This window comes from Pinus tabuliformis, chromosome 1_2 (genome assembly GCF_031772625.1).
Source record: "Pinus tabuliformis cultivar Carrire ecotype Pingquan chromosome 1_2, CPIR1, whole genome shotgun sequence".
Taxonomy (NCBI): Eukaryota; Viridiplantae; Streptophyta; class Pinopsida; order Pinales; family Pinaceae; genus Pinus; species Pinus tabuliformis.
Genome location: NC_142298.1, coordinates 497,805,678 through 497,823,201, shown reverse-complemented (window position 1 = coordinate 497,823,201; position 17,524 = coordinate 497,805,678). Strand labels below are relative to the sequence as shown.

Below are 17,524 nucleotides of genomic sequence, written 5' to 3'. Positions count from 1 at the left end.
GCTCCCTTCACCATGCAGCATACCACCCAAGTTCGGACCAGGGGAGGTAAGGAGACTGTCAGCCATCACATTGTTACCAGAATCCCTGCAATTGTTGCACCTGAGAGTGCCTTCGTGCTGCGCGTTAGAGATATCAACCTAAGAGGTTGAGTGAGCCATTTCTTCAAAGAAGGAAATGGAAATAGAAGCAGTAATGACTGGCCGAATCAAAGAGCTACTGAATCTGAAATGAGTAGAGTGAGGAGCGGTATGAAGGGGCGGAGGAGAATTGTTAGAATGGACAGCAAAATCATCAAGAATAACACCAAAAGAGCGAGCCTGACCTCTTCCTCGCCTGGTAATAGGATGTCTACCATCTCCAGAAGAATGAGGGTGATGCAGTTCAGGGGAAGGAGAGGAGGTGGAGCGCTCCACCGGAGGGCGAGAGCTTCCTCCCCTAGTTCCTCCCCTACGACTATGCATACGGTGCCTAACCATATTGAAATCGCTGGCAGGGCACTCAAAAGGAGTAGAAACCAGAGGGACTAAGGCAGAGAGGGCAGTAGCAGTGGGGATAAGAGGCAACACAGTACTGAACCGGGCAGAAATTATAAAGCAGAGAGGCGAATGCGAATGATGGAAGCCATTGTCAAAATCCGCACAGCAAACAATCCAGCAGCGTCGGCCAGTTACAGTGCGAAGGCAGGGCTCAAAGGCCTGAGGCGGGCAGATGCTGCAGAGCAGGGGAGACAGTGAAGAACTGAAGTGAGGTATCTCCATAACCCAACACTAACAAGCTTTTAGCCGAACTAAACCTGTATTGAATGCTGCCTGCAGATGGTAATGAAGGCGCTTCAGGGTGAAATGGGGAGGGGCGCCATCGGACAAGTGGCCCATCCCCTCACCGCCATTCTGCATAAAAACCATTAATGCTGCATCGTGTCACCCACATCCGGGTAAAATACATTAATTTATTAATTAAATAACTAATTTCCTAATAGCCACTAATTATGGACTCTGATGCTCCCTTGCTATTTATTCATTAGGATCTATAGAATTTTTCCACCTTTATCCTAAGGATGAACCACATTAGCTGGTTCAAAACCTCGACCAAATAATATTTGATGTGATTAATCTGAAAGACATGCTTACTTAATTTTATAATATTTTTTGTCATAATTACGCCATTTTATATATTTTAATTTAGTTTAATTTATAACCTTCAATTACTATATATATATATATATATATATATAGATATATTAATTTAATTTTATAATATTTTTTCACAATTAAAATATTTTATATATTTTAATTTAGTTTAATTTTTTAACTTTTTTTTTTAAATAAATTGGAAAGTAAAAAAAAATATAATCATCTTTAAAATAAATGTCGTTAATTTATTTGTGAGAATTATTAAAATTAATGTATTATATAAATTAAATTGTTGATAAATGTTTATAGACATTAATTTATAATAAGTATCAAAACATTTATTTTATTATACATCTCAAGTTGCTAAAATTTAAAAAATTATAAATTATAATTTTACTTAAAACTAATGCAACAATATAAATTAAATGGCTATAGATATTTATAAGAAATAATCCATAAGAAGTAACAAACACATATTTCATAATTATAAAACTAGCTAAATTATAACTTTATTATTATTACTACTAGTAGTAGTTAATCTATAAGTTAAACATATATAAATTTGAAAAAACATAGAGCCACATTCTTATTCATAGAGATTTATCTCTACTTTACCATGGAGATTTTAATTTGTAAATAGACTTTATTGCAATACATGGGCTAATACCATGGATTATCAATCACACATCCCAAAAAACAAGTCATTTCATGTGACACTTATTCATATAGCATTTTTGTAATTAATTAATTGAATTAAAAGAGCGAAAAACACTTAACTTCTTTGGAGATAAATCTCAAGTGATGTAGGAGCATCTAGGTGTATATGAAATTTCAGAAAGTCCTCCAAAAAAGTCTAGAACTTATAAAAGCTGGAAAAATAGGATTTCTAAATTATATAAAAGCTCTAGAAAAACATGGTAGTTAGGATAGGATTAGTTTTGGAAATATGGAATGTCATAAAAATCTAGCTTTGTCAATTTTTCCCTTATACAAGTCCAATAGATCTTAACTTAGTGGATCTGAACCCACGAGGTTCATTGAATGTAATCTTTGTATATATTAATCATGAAATGTATAATGAAAAAAAATGTGTAATAGACGAAATGGTCCTTTTTGGAACATTTTTCTGAGCAGTTTTGTCTAAAATTCCATAGAGATTTTTTAAAATCATAATTTTAAGTTGTTTAATCGGCAAAGATTGAGTGTCTTGAAATTGTTTAGGGTATTTAATATAGTTATGCATTCAAAGTGCATTTTAACAATAAGAAATCATAATGTTACTAAAAATTGTATTGTGAGATTATGGCCAAAAAGTCATTTTGTCTATTAATTAGACTATATCGACATTAAGTCTATACCATGTCCTTATAGTTGTGTTTTTTTAATTATTAAATTTTACCAATTTTTTATATATGTTTGTGGATATCGTGTGTGTGTGTGTGTGTGTATAATTTTTATTTTTATTTTATAAATTTAGGAAGATATTACATTTAAATATAAAAAAATATGAATAATGTCGATTTGGCTTAAATAATGAAGTTTACACAAAATATATTAATGAGCAATGTACACATTTAATATGATATAAAAGTTTAAGTTTGTTTAATTAATTTTAGAAAGGGTAATTATAGAAGGTAGCCACCATATGTTTAGAAGATACTAGCCAAACACCATATGCGGGATTATTGTATGAAACTTTATATATTGGGATTAGGATGTTTTCGGGTTTTGATGTGAAATTATTGTATTATTGTATCATACTTTATATATTGGCATTAGGTTGTTTGAGGTTTTGATTAACAAAAATACTTTTTTTCTTTGTTCTTTTTTCTTTTTTTTATGTGAAGCTAGGAGGTAACTCCTCAAATGAGAATCTGTTTATTTATTTGAGTTTTTCATAGTTATATATATGAGGGAGTGACTCTTGAGTTTCATTCCAGATGATTCTTCATTTTCCTTTATTTATTATTTACAGTATTTACAATTGTTCATCCAATCCCTATGATTAGGCGTCAACATTACCCCCCTTAATCTTAAGGGATGTTGGTGAGTCCAAGCATTGTTTTGAATCCTTCAAGTTTTTCTCTTCCAAGTGCTTTGGTGAAGATGTTTGCAATCTGCTCATTAGTGGAACAATGACGGAGATGGATTGTTTTGGCCTCAACATGATGTCGAATCAGATAATATTTTGTATTGATGTGTTTCATTCGATCATGGAACTTTGGGTTCTTGGAAAACTTTATTGCAGAGGTGTTTTCAATCATGAGTGGAGTCGAAAGTACTTGTTTTACCTGCTAATCTTCCATAATTTTCCTGAGCCGCACAATTTATTTTGTTGCCTCAAGTACTGCCACATATTTTGCCTCTGTTGTGGAATCTATGGGAACTGATTGTTTGCGTGATCTCCAAATCAAAGACTCATAGCATAACCATAAGTAGATACCCCAGTTTCTTTGTCTCCATAGAATTCTGAATCAGAGTATCCAATCAAGCTGAAGTCACCCACCTGTGTATACTTGATTCCAAAGTCTTGAGTTCCCTTCAAGTACTTTAGAACTATTTTTGCAACAGACCAATGCCCCTCACAAGGCTTTTGCATAAACCTGGAGAGGATTCCAAAAACAAACAAAATGTCTATTCTTGTAGTAGTTAGGTAATTGAGACTTCCTACAAGTTGTCTATACTTTGTTGCATCCTCAAATTATTTTCCTTCAATGGATGTGAGCTTTAAGTTTTGTTCCATTGGAGTAGTTAGAGGATTGCATTCAACCATGCCAAACTTGTTCAACAGATCTCCAATGTACTTCTTTTGAGAAAGGAATATGGACTTCGGATGTTGAGTTACTTCAATACCAAGATAGTAATGAACATAGCCCAAATTTGTCATTTCAAAACCTTTCCTCAATTCCTTCTTTATGGATGCAATGTAGCTCTCATTGTTCCCTGTCATCAAAATATCATCTACATATACCACAAGATATACAATTGTTTTGCCAACTTTCTTGACAAACAAAGTTGCATCATCAAGATCATAATGTTTGAAATTGAGTTTCAGAAGATGCTCAGTTAATTTTTCAGACGAGGCTTGCGGTGCTTACCTGAGGCCATACAAGGATTTCACAAGTTTGCATACTTTATGTTCATGTCCTTTCACAGCAAATCCTTCAAGCTGGGACATAAAAACATTTTCTTTTAGATCTCCATTCAAGAAAGCATTTTTTACATCCAGTTGATGGAATTTCCAACTATTTTTAACTGCTAGCACCAAGAGTGTCCGGATGGTAGCCCATTTTTCTATGGGGGCAAAAGTCTCCTCATAATCAACCCCTTCCTTCTGTGCAAAACCTTTTGCCACAAGCCTGGCTTTATGCTTGTCAAGTGAGCCATTAACTTTATACTTGTTCTTGTAGACCCACTTGCAGCCAATTGGTTTGGTTCCCGATGGAGGATCAACCAGCTTCCAAGTGCCATTTTTTATCAAGGCATCATACTCCTTTTGCATCGCTTCTTTCAAAGGAAGTTGGTTCAAAATTTGTAAAAGCAACTTCTTTGAAGGAAGTTGGTTCAGAATTTGTAGACAAATTCAATTCACAATCATAAGAAACATCCATATCAACAGGTGAATCAGAGTCATCTAAATCACCTCCATTTTTTGGGGTTGAACTTCTTGTTCCTGTCTTTCCAACCTCATCAGGATGAACACTTTCAAGTGTCTTTGTCAGCCACTTTGGGGGACCTTTCTGAGATGTTCCAAGCTGCTCAGTTGATTGAGTTGGGACTAAATCAAGGTTGAGTCTCCCAATTTTGTCAATCACATCACTAAAAGTATCATCAATGGTTGAAGTTTCATGCGAAGGAGAGAGTGCTTCAGAAGAAGATTCCATAGGTTGATCTAGTATAGGAATCCCCCCTTCAAGATGTGGAATCTGATTATCAAATTCTTGAAATGATTTTGCATTTGCGAATCTATCCAATCAATCAAGCTTCCGCTCAACAACATTGTTAGCTTTGGATGATTCAAGAAAGATTACATCTCTAGATACAACAAACTTTTTATTAACTTCATCATAGAGACAATATGCTTTGGAGGTGTTGGAATACCCCAAGAAGATACACTTACAACTCCTTGCACCAAGTTTGTTTCTATGTACCTTTGGTATTAAGGCATAACAGGTGGAATCAAAGACCCTAAGATGCTTTACTGAAGGAATGTGCCCATACCACATTTCATAAGGAGTCTTGTTTCTAATAGCATTAGATGGTCATATTTTCTTTACATATACATCACATAGAATTGCATCTGCCCAAAACATCAATTTTACATTCTTGAAAAACATCATGGAGCGTGTTATCTCAAAATCAGACCCTGGAAGGCTGCAGACCAGGAAGACTTCAAGTAACTGTTTCAAACCAATATTTTGACTAAGGCTTAGCCTCCTTAGCCTGAGAGGGCTCTCTCATAGGGTTATTGATTTTGATTAGGAATAAGATGGCTAACTCTTGTGAAATAACAGTGATAAAAATGAATGCTGGAAATACATTAAACAAGTTTCCATTGGGCCTATGGAGTCAATAACACCTCAATAAAAAATGATACTACCTTTACATAGAAGTCAGGGCATTTAGCATTTGGATGTTCAGAACACAACTCATATAAAACCACAGTTCATAAATGCATACAGGAAATCAGAGCACAATCAGTGAATTCTGAGTGATTACACATCTATGCAACTGTAAAAGACATTAAGGAAAGAATAAAATCACACATTCTGAACATGGAAATCCTTCATGAATCCTGAGAAGAAAAGCAACCAAATTATATTACTGAAACTCTGTCTTTACATAAGCCAAAACAGTACTCTGTTATAAAATTTCCAAACCCCGATTACATTGTTGTTTCAGTTATATATAGCTTTCTTCTACCTGACTGAGATTCCTCCTCAAGCATGAGGGGAAGTCGAAGTCTACTTCTAATGACACCTATTAACCCTTTAACTAACTAATAAATACAACTGACTACTAATTGACAGCTTTAGAAACCTAAAACAATTAGGATTCTAATTCTACATCATGCTGAATGTAGCATTTATTACAATCAAGATTTATTCCCTGACAAGTGGTCTTTTTTAGTTTGGCTGTGATAGGTGTCTGTAGCTGCTTGCTGGCCTTTAATGTCGTATCCTTTTACCTCTGCTGAGAAACAGGAAACTGCCCCGGTACTATGCTTTTGGTTTCCTTAAAATATTCGAATCCAAAGAAACATGTCCTTTATCCTTTAATTACCCAAATTGGAGCAGACTGCCACGTCCTTGATGTGCTGTCCACCGTTTTCATGTACCTGTGTGATGACAAAACCTTTCAAAAAGATTTGCCGCTTTGTCAATCATAGTTGATCAACTGAATTGTAACATGCAGCTACAACAGTTTCATAGCGCGCTACGAAACTGCTGAGTAATTTCAAAAGCACAGTCTTCCTTTCATTCAAACCAAACTCATAATTGTTTGCATTGAAGCAGATACGTTTTCAGTGTGATTCTCACTAGCACTGGCAAGGAAATGTTGAAACATGTCAAGGATGAGATTATCACACTGAAGGTTCAGCATGACAACGCATACGTATGACCTGACTTTTGCGACAGTTTCTAAAATTGTTACCCTCCTTCCAAATGCGGGACTATTCATTTGATCTAGTCCTTGAAGGCTTCCAACAATCAACTGAAGTATTTCCCTCATTAAATCATCATTATATGGTGCTTCAGGTGCCGTTATTCTAGTGATTTCACTAATGCAAGTAACAACAATGAGCCTGACATCTTTGTCTTGGTGCCTTAGAAGCTCTGGCTTTCCCAACGCATTCATGGATGGAATCACTACATCCTGCATTATCTCAGAAGGTTACTGTTCCACCATAGATAAATAGTCCTCCACTTTCTGAAATTCCTGAACTGTACTTGAAACATTTGGCAGAGGCAACTGAAGTGGTTGTTGACAAATATCATAAATAATCTCATGGTTTGCCAACCATTCAAGTACACGGTACCAGTTAAAAAATATATTTCTTGGGCCCTGCTGATAGAGAGCAGGGAACTGCAAACATACTTCAGATGAAACATCCTGCTCAAAAACCCCCAAAGATATGACTGGCATTGATGTCAAAATAACATTGAAAAGCAGTATATACCAATCATCATATATGGGCTGTCCAGAGAAACTTGTATATGCTTCAAAATAGAAGAGTGTAAGCCCAAAAGATATATTTTTGTAAAAGAAATAGCAGATCATCTGTGCAATCCTCTTATAGCACCAATGTCCATGAACCACGAGCAAGCGCTCCAAAATCGAAATTGTGCAATAGAGAAATCACTAGCCATGACTGCCTGCATGCCGATAGCTGCTTCTTGAATCATGCCCACATTATTAGCCCCATCACCAATAGCCAGAGTAGTTTTACGAGTGCCTTCTTTAACCAGCCTTGTGACCAAGGCTTTTTGCTTGGGAGAAACTCGACAGCAGATTACAGATGCACAGAGTATTGCCAGCTGCGAAAACTGATCTTTTAGGTCGGCCTCTAAGGCATATGCCAAATCTTTTCCCTCAATGATCAAAGAAAAAGCAGCATCGGGATTCATCTCCAGACTTATTGTCTGGTAAGCATTCGTAATTTTCAATATAATGCTTTCTTTTGCAGCCTTGGTGGAGGTATCTTGGTTACCAATTTCAATGCCTTTTATAGTCAGACAAATTTGTTTCATGCCTTGCCGAAGAAGGCTGCATGCAAATCCTATATTGATTGCAGTCTCCATCTTATCACCAGTCAACACCCAAATCTTTAGACCTACTTGTGCAAGTTTGTCTATACACCTGGGAACCCCTTTCTGTAGTTTGTCTTCTATAGTTGTAGCACCCACAAGAATCAGATCCTTTTCAATCAAATCAGACGCAACTTCCAGTAATGCTTCTCTGTCTGCCCTCTATAAGAAGCCCATAAACGCAGCTCCAAAAGGTCATTTGGATTTTCCTTGAGCTCTAACACAAGTGTATGTTTATCTCGTCTGATATGCTCCAGAAAATTTTTTCCATTCATCTGGAAAGATTTTTTGAAGATAAAACACTGTAGAAATTCCATCTACATTTTCATTTTCTAATTCCGTTATACTGTACATAACAGTTTCCTTGTAATATGGCGTAAACACACTGAATGAAATCATTTCTCGCACAGGTTTTGCTGGTGCCATTTTCATGAACAAAGAATTTGTGAAAAATTCTAGTCGGCGTCTTGCCTCTAGATTCCTTGGAATATTGGCAGCAGAATCCTTGATAGTCACGAGTAAATGAAACCGTTTGATTTGTTGTCTCAGTTCTGGATCTTGGGGCCATGCCAGCTTAGAGAATAGTCGCCCTTCATTCCTTACTTTTGCCAGGGTCTTCCAGGTGTCATAGTGCTCTCTTATATTATACGACAGAATATCATGGGTTACAACATCATAAAGATCTTGGACAGCTTTCACAGCACCCTTTGCCAAATCAGGCGTCTCATCATGTATCAAAAGTCCAGTCAATGCAGTGACTCTTAAGAGGACAAGATGTAGCTTGCTCAGTTGAAAATCAACAAGAATAGTCGCTCTGTGTAGACTGTTTGTTATGTCAGAAAAGATCCTTTCCACCCATAATTTTCCCTCGTCATCCAGTATTGTTTTCAATACATTTTCCAAAGTGTAAAAGCATTCTACACTTTCTGTTCTTCAAGACATTTTGCAAATTAGAAACAAAGGAAGGTGCCAAGAGCCCGTTCTTCTCAGAAGGGATACTGCCAGATTGATCACAAATCGAAACCAGAATCAGAAGTTTCGGTCTTAATAGAGAATTTTCAGATTTAGTTTTGGATGGAAGTCCTGATTTGAATGGTACAGGAAAGAATCAAATTTGAAGGTTACAGAACATGCGTCAAGACCGACCTGTAAGACCTTGCACATGCTATCCCCGTAGACTTCTTGCAGAAAATATGACAGTTGGGGTGAGATTTGCTATGGATCAGCACGAATTCCCGATTTCATAGCGCAGTTAGTGCAAAATCGGTGCTTTGCGCTACGAAATCACCTAGACGGAGGTTTCTGCGCTGTGAACTTTGAAATAGGATTGACATATGGAGCTTAGGTGTGGTGTGAGACCATTGATGGACTAAAACAGAGAATTGACCCCTTTTGACACACTAGCAAGACTCTTAACCAGACACTAAAACAAGATGAAAAGACTAGGCCCAAAACTGACATCAACCCTTTGACAAATTTAAAAAATTGATGTTCAGAATTTAAACTATTTTTCTTGAGTGATAACAGTGGCTCCACTTGGGATATTGTGCTCCTGTAGTACACTAAGAACTCGCAGGTCCAGTGCTTTGACCATTTTATGAAAAACATAGATTTGTTTGACAAACATCCCCTTCAAGCTTCTTGGGCCTTCACCTCGGGCTTAAGCTTGATGATGACTGTAGGAGAAAGAAATCTACATCTACTGAAAAATGCTCAGTTGACCTTGAGCTTGTTTGCATTTTCCTACCTACCTACCCTATCAATTCAAACTTCTTTCAGCTCAATCAATGTGAAATTTCCAATGTAGCCAATCATTTGTCTTATCTGATATTTGAGTTTTTTGACTGCATTGGAGTTCAGAGCCACAATGATATTGTGATGACCACTGCCACTGAAATTGCCTCTGATCTTCATAGAAAAGCTGAAACACTGGAGAGTAAAACTCTTCCATGTATTTAGCTATAGGATCCCAGAATACATGATCAGCTTGATGATTCTTGTAACTTTCTGGTTGTGCAAACTGATCTTCAACAACAGTGTACAGTTCCTCAATCGTGAAAGAGAAAGGAAGCAACACTCTCTCCTTGTGTTCTGCCATAGAAAGCTTCTGAAAAGAATGATCATGACCATGAAGACTATATGATTGAATTTGACCTTCTAAACCTTCAATGTCTTTCTCAATGTCCTCAGCAACTTCATCCAAAAATTTCATCTTATCCTCTGCCTTACACTCAAATGATTTTAGATACGAGGACAAGGACAAAGAAAAATTTTCATTTGTTTCTCCATTACTATGATCATTATTCCATTGTTTGAAACCTTGAATTGAAGGAGAGTTTGCCACCACATCTGATCTATCTATACATTCCTCCAAAAACATAATCCAAAAGTCTTCAAATGACTTGATGGATTTGGCAGGAAAGCTTTCAATCCACCGTTTACATTTCCCTTGAAATGAATCATAGAACAACATAATGCAAACATCCTCATGTTTAACTCTAAGAAGCTCAGTAAAATCACAGAAATCTGATATATGCTTCAAAGTTAAACTCAAATCTTCTCCATTGAATTTTGGACCATTCCTTAGAAAATATGCATCCTTTGGAAAATGATTTGGGAAACCATGAATTCCTGAAAAATTTATGCATGCATACCTTGAAATAAGAATGGTAGCATCTGGGTCCTTCATAACTCCAGTGGAATCACCATGAATCTATGAATTTCGAATTCTTCAACAATGGAGTCGCCAAGGTATATTTGCAGCCTCGAAAACCTTCTGAGCTCCTGCTACCTTCAGAAGTTCAATCTCTTGATTTCGGGAAAGAATAATCTTCAGACTCCCGGCAGACGCACCAAAATGTTATCTCAAAATTAGACCCTGGAAGGCTGCAGACTAGGAAGACTTCAAGTAACTGTTTCAAACCAATCTTTTGACTAAGGCTTAGCCTCCTTAGCCTGAGAGGGCTCTCTCATAGGGTTATTGATTTTGATTAGGAATAAGATGGCTAACTCTTGTGAAATAACAGTGATAAAAATGAATGCTGGAAATACATTAAACAAGTTTCCATTGGGCCTATGGAGTCAATAACACCTCAATAAACAATGATACTACCTTTACATAGAAGTCAGGGCATTTAGCATTTGGATATTCAGAACACAACTCATATAAAACCACAGTTCATAAATGCATACAGGAAATCAGAGCACAATCAGTGAATTCTGAGTGATTACACATCTATGCAACTGTAAAAGACATTAAGGAAAGAATAAAATCACACATTCTGAACATGGAAATCCTTCATGAATCCTGAGAAGAAAAGCAGCCAAATTATATTACTGAAACTCTGTCTTTACATAAGCCAAAACAGTACTCTGTTATAAAATTTCCAAACCCCTATTACATTGTTGATTCATCTATATATAGCTTTCTTCTACCTGACTGAGATTCCTCCTCAATCATGAGGGGAAGTCGAAGTCTACTTCTAATGACACCTATTAACCCTTTAACTAACTAATAAATACAACTGACTACTAATCGACAGCTTTAGAAACCTAAAACAATTAGGATTCTAATTCTACATCATGCTGAACGTAGCATTTATTACAATCAAGATTTATTCCCTGACAAGTGGTCTTTTTTAGTTTGGCTGTGATAGGTGTCTGTAGCTGCTTGCTGGCCTTTAATGTCGTATCCTTTTACCTCTGCTGAGAAACAGGAAACTGCCCCGGTACTATGCTTTTGGTTTCCTTAAAATATTCGAATCCAAAGAAACATGTCCTTTATCCTTTAATTACCCAAATTGGAGCAAACTGCCACGTCCTTGATGTGTTGTCCACCGTTTTCATGTACCTGTGTGATGACAAAACCTTTCAAAAAGATTTCCCGCTTTGTCAATCATAGTTGATCAACTAAATTGTAACATGCAGCTACAGCAGTTTCGTAGCGCGCTACGAAACTGCTGAGTAATTTCAAAAGCACAGTCTTCCTTTCATTCAAACCAAACCCATAATTGTTTGCATTGAAGCAGATACGTTTTCAGTGTGATTATCACTAGCACTGGCAAGGAAATGTTGAAACATGTCAAGGATGAGATTATCACACTGAAGGTTCAGCATGACAACGCATACGCATGACCTGACTTTTGCGATAGTTTCTAAAATTGTTACCCTCCTTCCAAATGTGGGACTATTCATTTGATCTAGTCCCTGAAGGCTTCCAACAATCAACTGAAGTATTTCCCTCATTAAATCATCATTATATGGTGCTTCAGGTGCCGTTATTCTAGTGATTTCACTAATGTAAGTAACAACAATGAGCCTGACATCTTTGTCTTGGTGCCTTAGAAGCTCTGGCTTTACCAACGCATTCATGGATGGAATCACTGCATCCTGCATTATCTCAGAAGGTTACTGTTCCACCATAGATAAATAGTCCTCCACTTTCTGAAATTCCTGAACTGTACTTGAAACATTTGGTAGAGGCAACTGAAGTGGTTGTTGACAAATATCATAAATAATCTCATGGTTTGCCAACCATTCAAGTACACGGTACCAGTTAAAAAATATATTTCTTGGGCCCTGCTGATAGAGAGCAGGGAACTGCAAACATACTTCAGATGAAACATCCTGCTCAAAAACCCCCAAAGATATGACTGGCAGTGATGTCAAAATAACATTGAAAAGCAGCATATACCAATCATCAAAATAGAAGAGTGTAAGCCCAAAAGATATATTTTTGTAAAAGAAATAGCAGATCATCTGTGCAATCCTCTTATAGCACCAATGTCCATGAACCACGAGCAAGCGCTCCAAAAATCGAAATTGTGCAATAGAGAAATCACTAGCCATGACTGCCTGCATGCCTTCCACACCACTAATACCAACACCGATATCTGCTTCTTGAATCATGCCCACATTATTAGCCCCATCACCAATAGCCAGAGTAGTTTTACGAGTGCCTTCTTTAACCAGCCTTGTGACCAAGGCTTTTTGCTTGGGAGAAACTCGACAGCAGATTACAGATGCACAGAGTATTGCCAGCTGCGAAAACTGATCTTTTAGGTCGGCCTCTAAGGCATATGCCAAAGCTTTTCCCTCAATGATCAAAGCAAAAGCAGCATCGGGATTCATCTCCAGACTTATTGTCTGGTAAGCATTCGTAATTTGCAATATAATGCTTTCTTTTGCAGCCTTGGTGGAGGTATCTTGGTTACCAAATTCAATGCCTTTTAGAGTCAGACAAATTTGTTTCATGCCTTGCCGAAGAAGGCTGCATGCAAATCCTATATTGATTGCAGTCTCCATCTTATCACCAGTCAACACCCAAATCTTTGGACCTGCTTGTGCAAGTTTGTCTATACACCTGGGAACCCCTTTCTGTAGTTTGTCTTCTATAGTTGTAGCACCCACAAGAATCAGATCCTTTTCAATCAAATCAGACGCAACTTCCAGTAATGCTTCTCTGTCTGCCCTCTATAAGAAGCCCATAAACGCAGCTCCAAAAGGTCATTTGGATTTTCCTTGAGCTCTGACACAAGTGTATGTTTATCTCGTCCGATACGCTCCAGAAATTTTTTTCCATTCATCTGGAAAGATTTTTTGAAGATAAAACACTGTAGAAATTCCATCTACATTTTCATTTTCTAATTCCGTTATACTGTACATAACAGTTTCCTTGTAATATGGCGTAAACACACTGAATGAAAGCATTTCTCGCACAGGTTTTGCTGGTGCCATTTTCATGAACAAAGAATTTGTGAAAAATTCTAGTCGGCGTCTTGCCTCTAGATTCCTTGGAATAATGGCAGCAGAATCCATGATAGTCACGAGTAAATGAAACCGTTTGATTTGTTGTCTCAGTTCTGGATCTTGGGGCCATTCCAGCTTAGAGAACAGTCGCCCTTCATTCCTTGCTTTTGCCAGGGTCTTCCAGGTGTCATAGTGCTCTCTTATATTATACGACAGAATATCATGGGTTACAACATCATAAAGATCTTGGACAGCTTTCACAGCACCCTTTGCCAAATCAGGCGTCTCATCATGTATCAAAAGTCCAGTCAGTGCAGTGACTCTTAAGAGGACAAGATGTAGCTTGCTCAGTTGAAAATCAACAAGAATAGTCGCTCTGTGTAGACTGTTTGTTATGTCAGAAAAGATCCTTTCCACCCATAATTTTCCCTCGTCATCCAGTATTGTTTTCAATACATTTTCCAAAGTCTAAAAGCATTCTACACTTTCTGTTCTTCAAGACATTTTGCAAATTAGAAACAAAGGAAGGTGGCAAGAGCTCGTTCTTCTCAGAAGGGATACTGCCAGATTGATCACAAATCGAAACCAGAATCAGAAGTTTCGGTCTTAATAGAGAATTTTCAGATTTAGTTTTGGATGGAAGTCCTGATTTGAATGGTACAGGAAAGAATCAAATTTGAAAGTTACAAAACACGCATCAAGACCGACCTGTAAGACCTTGCACATGCTATCCCCGTAGACTTCTTGCAGAAAATATGACAGCTGGGGTGAGATTTGCTATGGATCAGCACGAATTCCCGATTTCATAGCGCAGTTAGTGCAAAATCGGTGCTTTGTGCTACGAAATCACCTAGACGGAGGTTTCTGCGCTGTGAACTTTGAAATAGGATTGACATATGGAGCTTAGGTGTGGTGTGAGACCATTGATGGACTAAAACAGAGAATTGACCCCTTTTGACACACTAGCAAGACTCTTAACTAGACACTAAAACAAGATGAAAAGACTAGGCCCAAAACTGACATCAACCCTTTGACAAATTTAAAAAATTGATGTTCAGAATTTAAACTATTTTTCTTGAGTGATAATAGTGGCTCCACTTGGGATAGTGTGCTCCTGTAGTACACTAAGAACTCGCAGGTCCAGTGCTTTGTCCATTTTATGAAAAACATAGATTTGTTTGACAAACATCCCCTTCAAGCTTCTTGGGCCTTCACCTCGGGCTTAAGCTTGATGATGACTGTAGGAGAACGAAATCTACATCTACTGAAAAATGCTCAGTTGAACTTGAGCTTGTTTTCATTTTCCTACCTAACTACCCTATCAATTCAAACTTCTTTCAGCTCAATCAATGTGAAATTTCCAATGTAGCCAATCATTTGTCTTATCTGATATTTGAGTTTTTTGACTGCATTGGAGTTCAGAGCCACAATGATATTGTGATGACCACTGCCACTGAAATTGCCTCTGATCTTCATAGAAAAGCTGAAACACTGGAGAGTAAAACTCTTCCATGTATTTAGCTATAGGATCCCAGAATACATGATCAGCTTGATGATTCTTGTAACTTTCTGGTTGTGCAAACTGATCTTCAACAACAGTGTACAGTTCCTCAATCGTGAAAGAGAAAGGAAGCAACACTCTCTCCCTGTGTTCTGCCATAGAAAGCTTCTGAAAAGAATGATCATGACCATGAAGACTATATGATTGAATTTGACCTTCTAAACCTTCAGTGTCTTCCTCAATGTCCTCAGCAACTTCATCCAAAAATTTCATCTTATCCTCTGCCTTACACTCAAATGATTTTAGATACGAGGACAAGGACAAAGAAAAATTTTCATTTGTTTCTCCATTACTATGATCATTATTCCATTGTTTGAAACCTTGAATTGAAGGAGAGTTTGCCACCACATCTGATCTATCTATACATTCCTCCAAAAACATAATCCAAAAGTCTTCAAATGACTTGATGGATTTGGCAGGAAAGCTTTCAATCCACCGTTTACATTTCCCTTGAAATGAATCATAGAACAACATAATGCAAACATCCTCATGTTTAACTCTAAGAAGCTCAGTAAAATCACAGAAATCTGATATATGCTTCAAAGTTAAACTCAAATCTTCTCCAATGAATTTTGGACCATTCCTTAGAAAATATGCATCCTTTGGAAAATGATTTGGGAAACCATGAATTCCTGAAAAATTTATGCATCCATACCTTGAAATAAGAATGGTAGCATCTGGGTCCTTCATAACTCCAGTGGAATCACCATGAATCTATGAATTTCGAATTCTTCAACAATGGAGTCGCCAAGGTATATTTGCAGCCTCGAAAACCTTCTGAGCTCCTGCTACCTTCAGAAGTTCAATCTCTTGATTTCGGGAAAGAATAATCTTCAGACTCCCGGCAGACGCACCAAAATGTTATCTCAAAATCAGACCTTGGAAGGCTGCAGACCAGGAAGACTTCAAGTAACTGTTTCAAACCAATCTTTTGACTAAGGCTTAGCCTCCTTAGCCTGAGAGGGCTCTCTCATAGGGTTATTGATTTTGATTAGGAATAAGATGGCTAACTCTTGTGAAATAACAGTGATAAAAATGAATGTTGGAAATACATTAAACAAGTTTCCATTGGGCCTATGGAGTCAATAACACCTCAATAAACAATGATACTGCCTTTACATAGAAGTCAGGGCATTTAGCATTTGGATATTCAGAACACAACTCATATAAAACCACAGTTCATAAATGCATACAGGAAATCAGAGCACAATCAGTGAATTCTGAGTGATTACACATCTATGCAACTGTAAAAGACATTAAGGAAAGAATAAAATCACACATTCTGAACATGGAAATCCTTCATGAATCCTGAGAAGAAAAGCAGCCAAATTATATTACTGAAACTCTGTCTTTACATAAGCCAAAACAGTACTCTGTTATAAAATTTCCAAACCCCGATTACATTGTTGTTTCAGCTATATATAGCTTTCTTCTACCTGACTGAGATTCCTCCTCAAGCATGAGGGGAAGTCGAAGTCTACTTCTAATGACACCTATTAACCCTTTAACTAACTAATAAATACAACTGACTACTAATTGACAGCTTTAGAAACCTAAAACAATTAGGATTCTAATTCTACATCATGCTGAACGTAGCATTTATTACAATGCTTTTGGTTTCCTTAAAATATTCGAATCCAAAGAAACATGTCCTTTATCCTTTAATTACCCAAATTGGAGCAGACTGCCACGTCCTTGATGTGCTGTCCACCGTTTTCATGTACCTGTGTGATGACAAAACCTTTCAAAAAGATTTGTCGCTTTGTCAATCATAGTTGATCAACTGAATTGTAACATGCAGCTACAGCAGTTTCGTAGCGCGCTACGAAACTGCTGAGTAATTTCAAGAGCACAGTCTTCCTTTCATTCAAACCAAACCCATAATTGTTTGCATTGAAGCAGATACGTTTTCAGTGTGATTCTCACTAGCACTGGCAAGGAAATGTTGAAACATGTCAAGGATGAGATTATCACACTGAAGGTTCAGCATGACAACGCATGACCTGACTTTTGCGACAGTTTCTAAAATTGTTACCCTCCTTCCAAATGTGGGACTATTCATTTGATCTAGTCCCTGAAGGCTTCCAACAATCAACTGAAATATTTCCCTCATTAAATCATCATTATATGGTGCTTCAGGTGTCGTTATTCTAGTGATTTCACTAATGCAAGTAACAACAATGAGCCTGACATCTTTGTCTTGGTGCCTTAGAAGCTCTGGCTTTACCAACGCACTCATGGATGGAATCACTGCATCCTGCATTATCTCAGA

The 17,524-nt window shown here is 37.2% G+C and overlaps 3 pseudogenes; all 3 read right to left on the bottom strand.

The window, feature by feature from the left end:
- Window positions 1–768: 768 nt before the first annotated feature.
- On the bottom strand, window positions 769–7,017 carry LOC149206518 (sister chromatid cohesion protein PDS5 homolog C pseudogene; annotated as a pseudogene).
- A 1,045-nt stretch (window positions 7,018–8,062) lies between these two features.
- On the bottom strand, window positions 8,063–12,338 carry LOC149206517 (callose synthase 10 pseudogene; annotated as a pseudogene).
- Window positions 12,339–13,372: 1,034 nt separating this feature from the next.
- LOC149206516 (callose synthase 10 pseudogene) lies at window positions 13,373–17,515 on the bottom strand (annotated as a pseudogene).
- Between the last annotated feature and the right edge of the window lie 9 nt (window positions 17,516–17,524).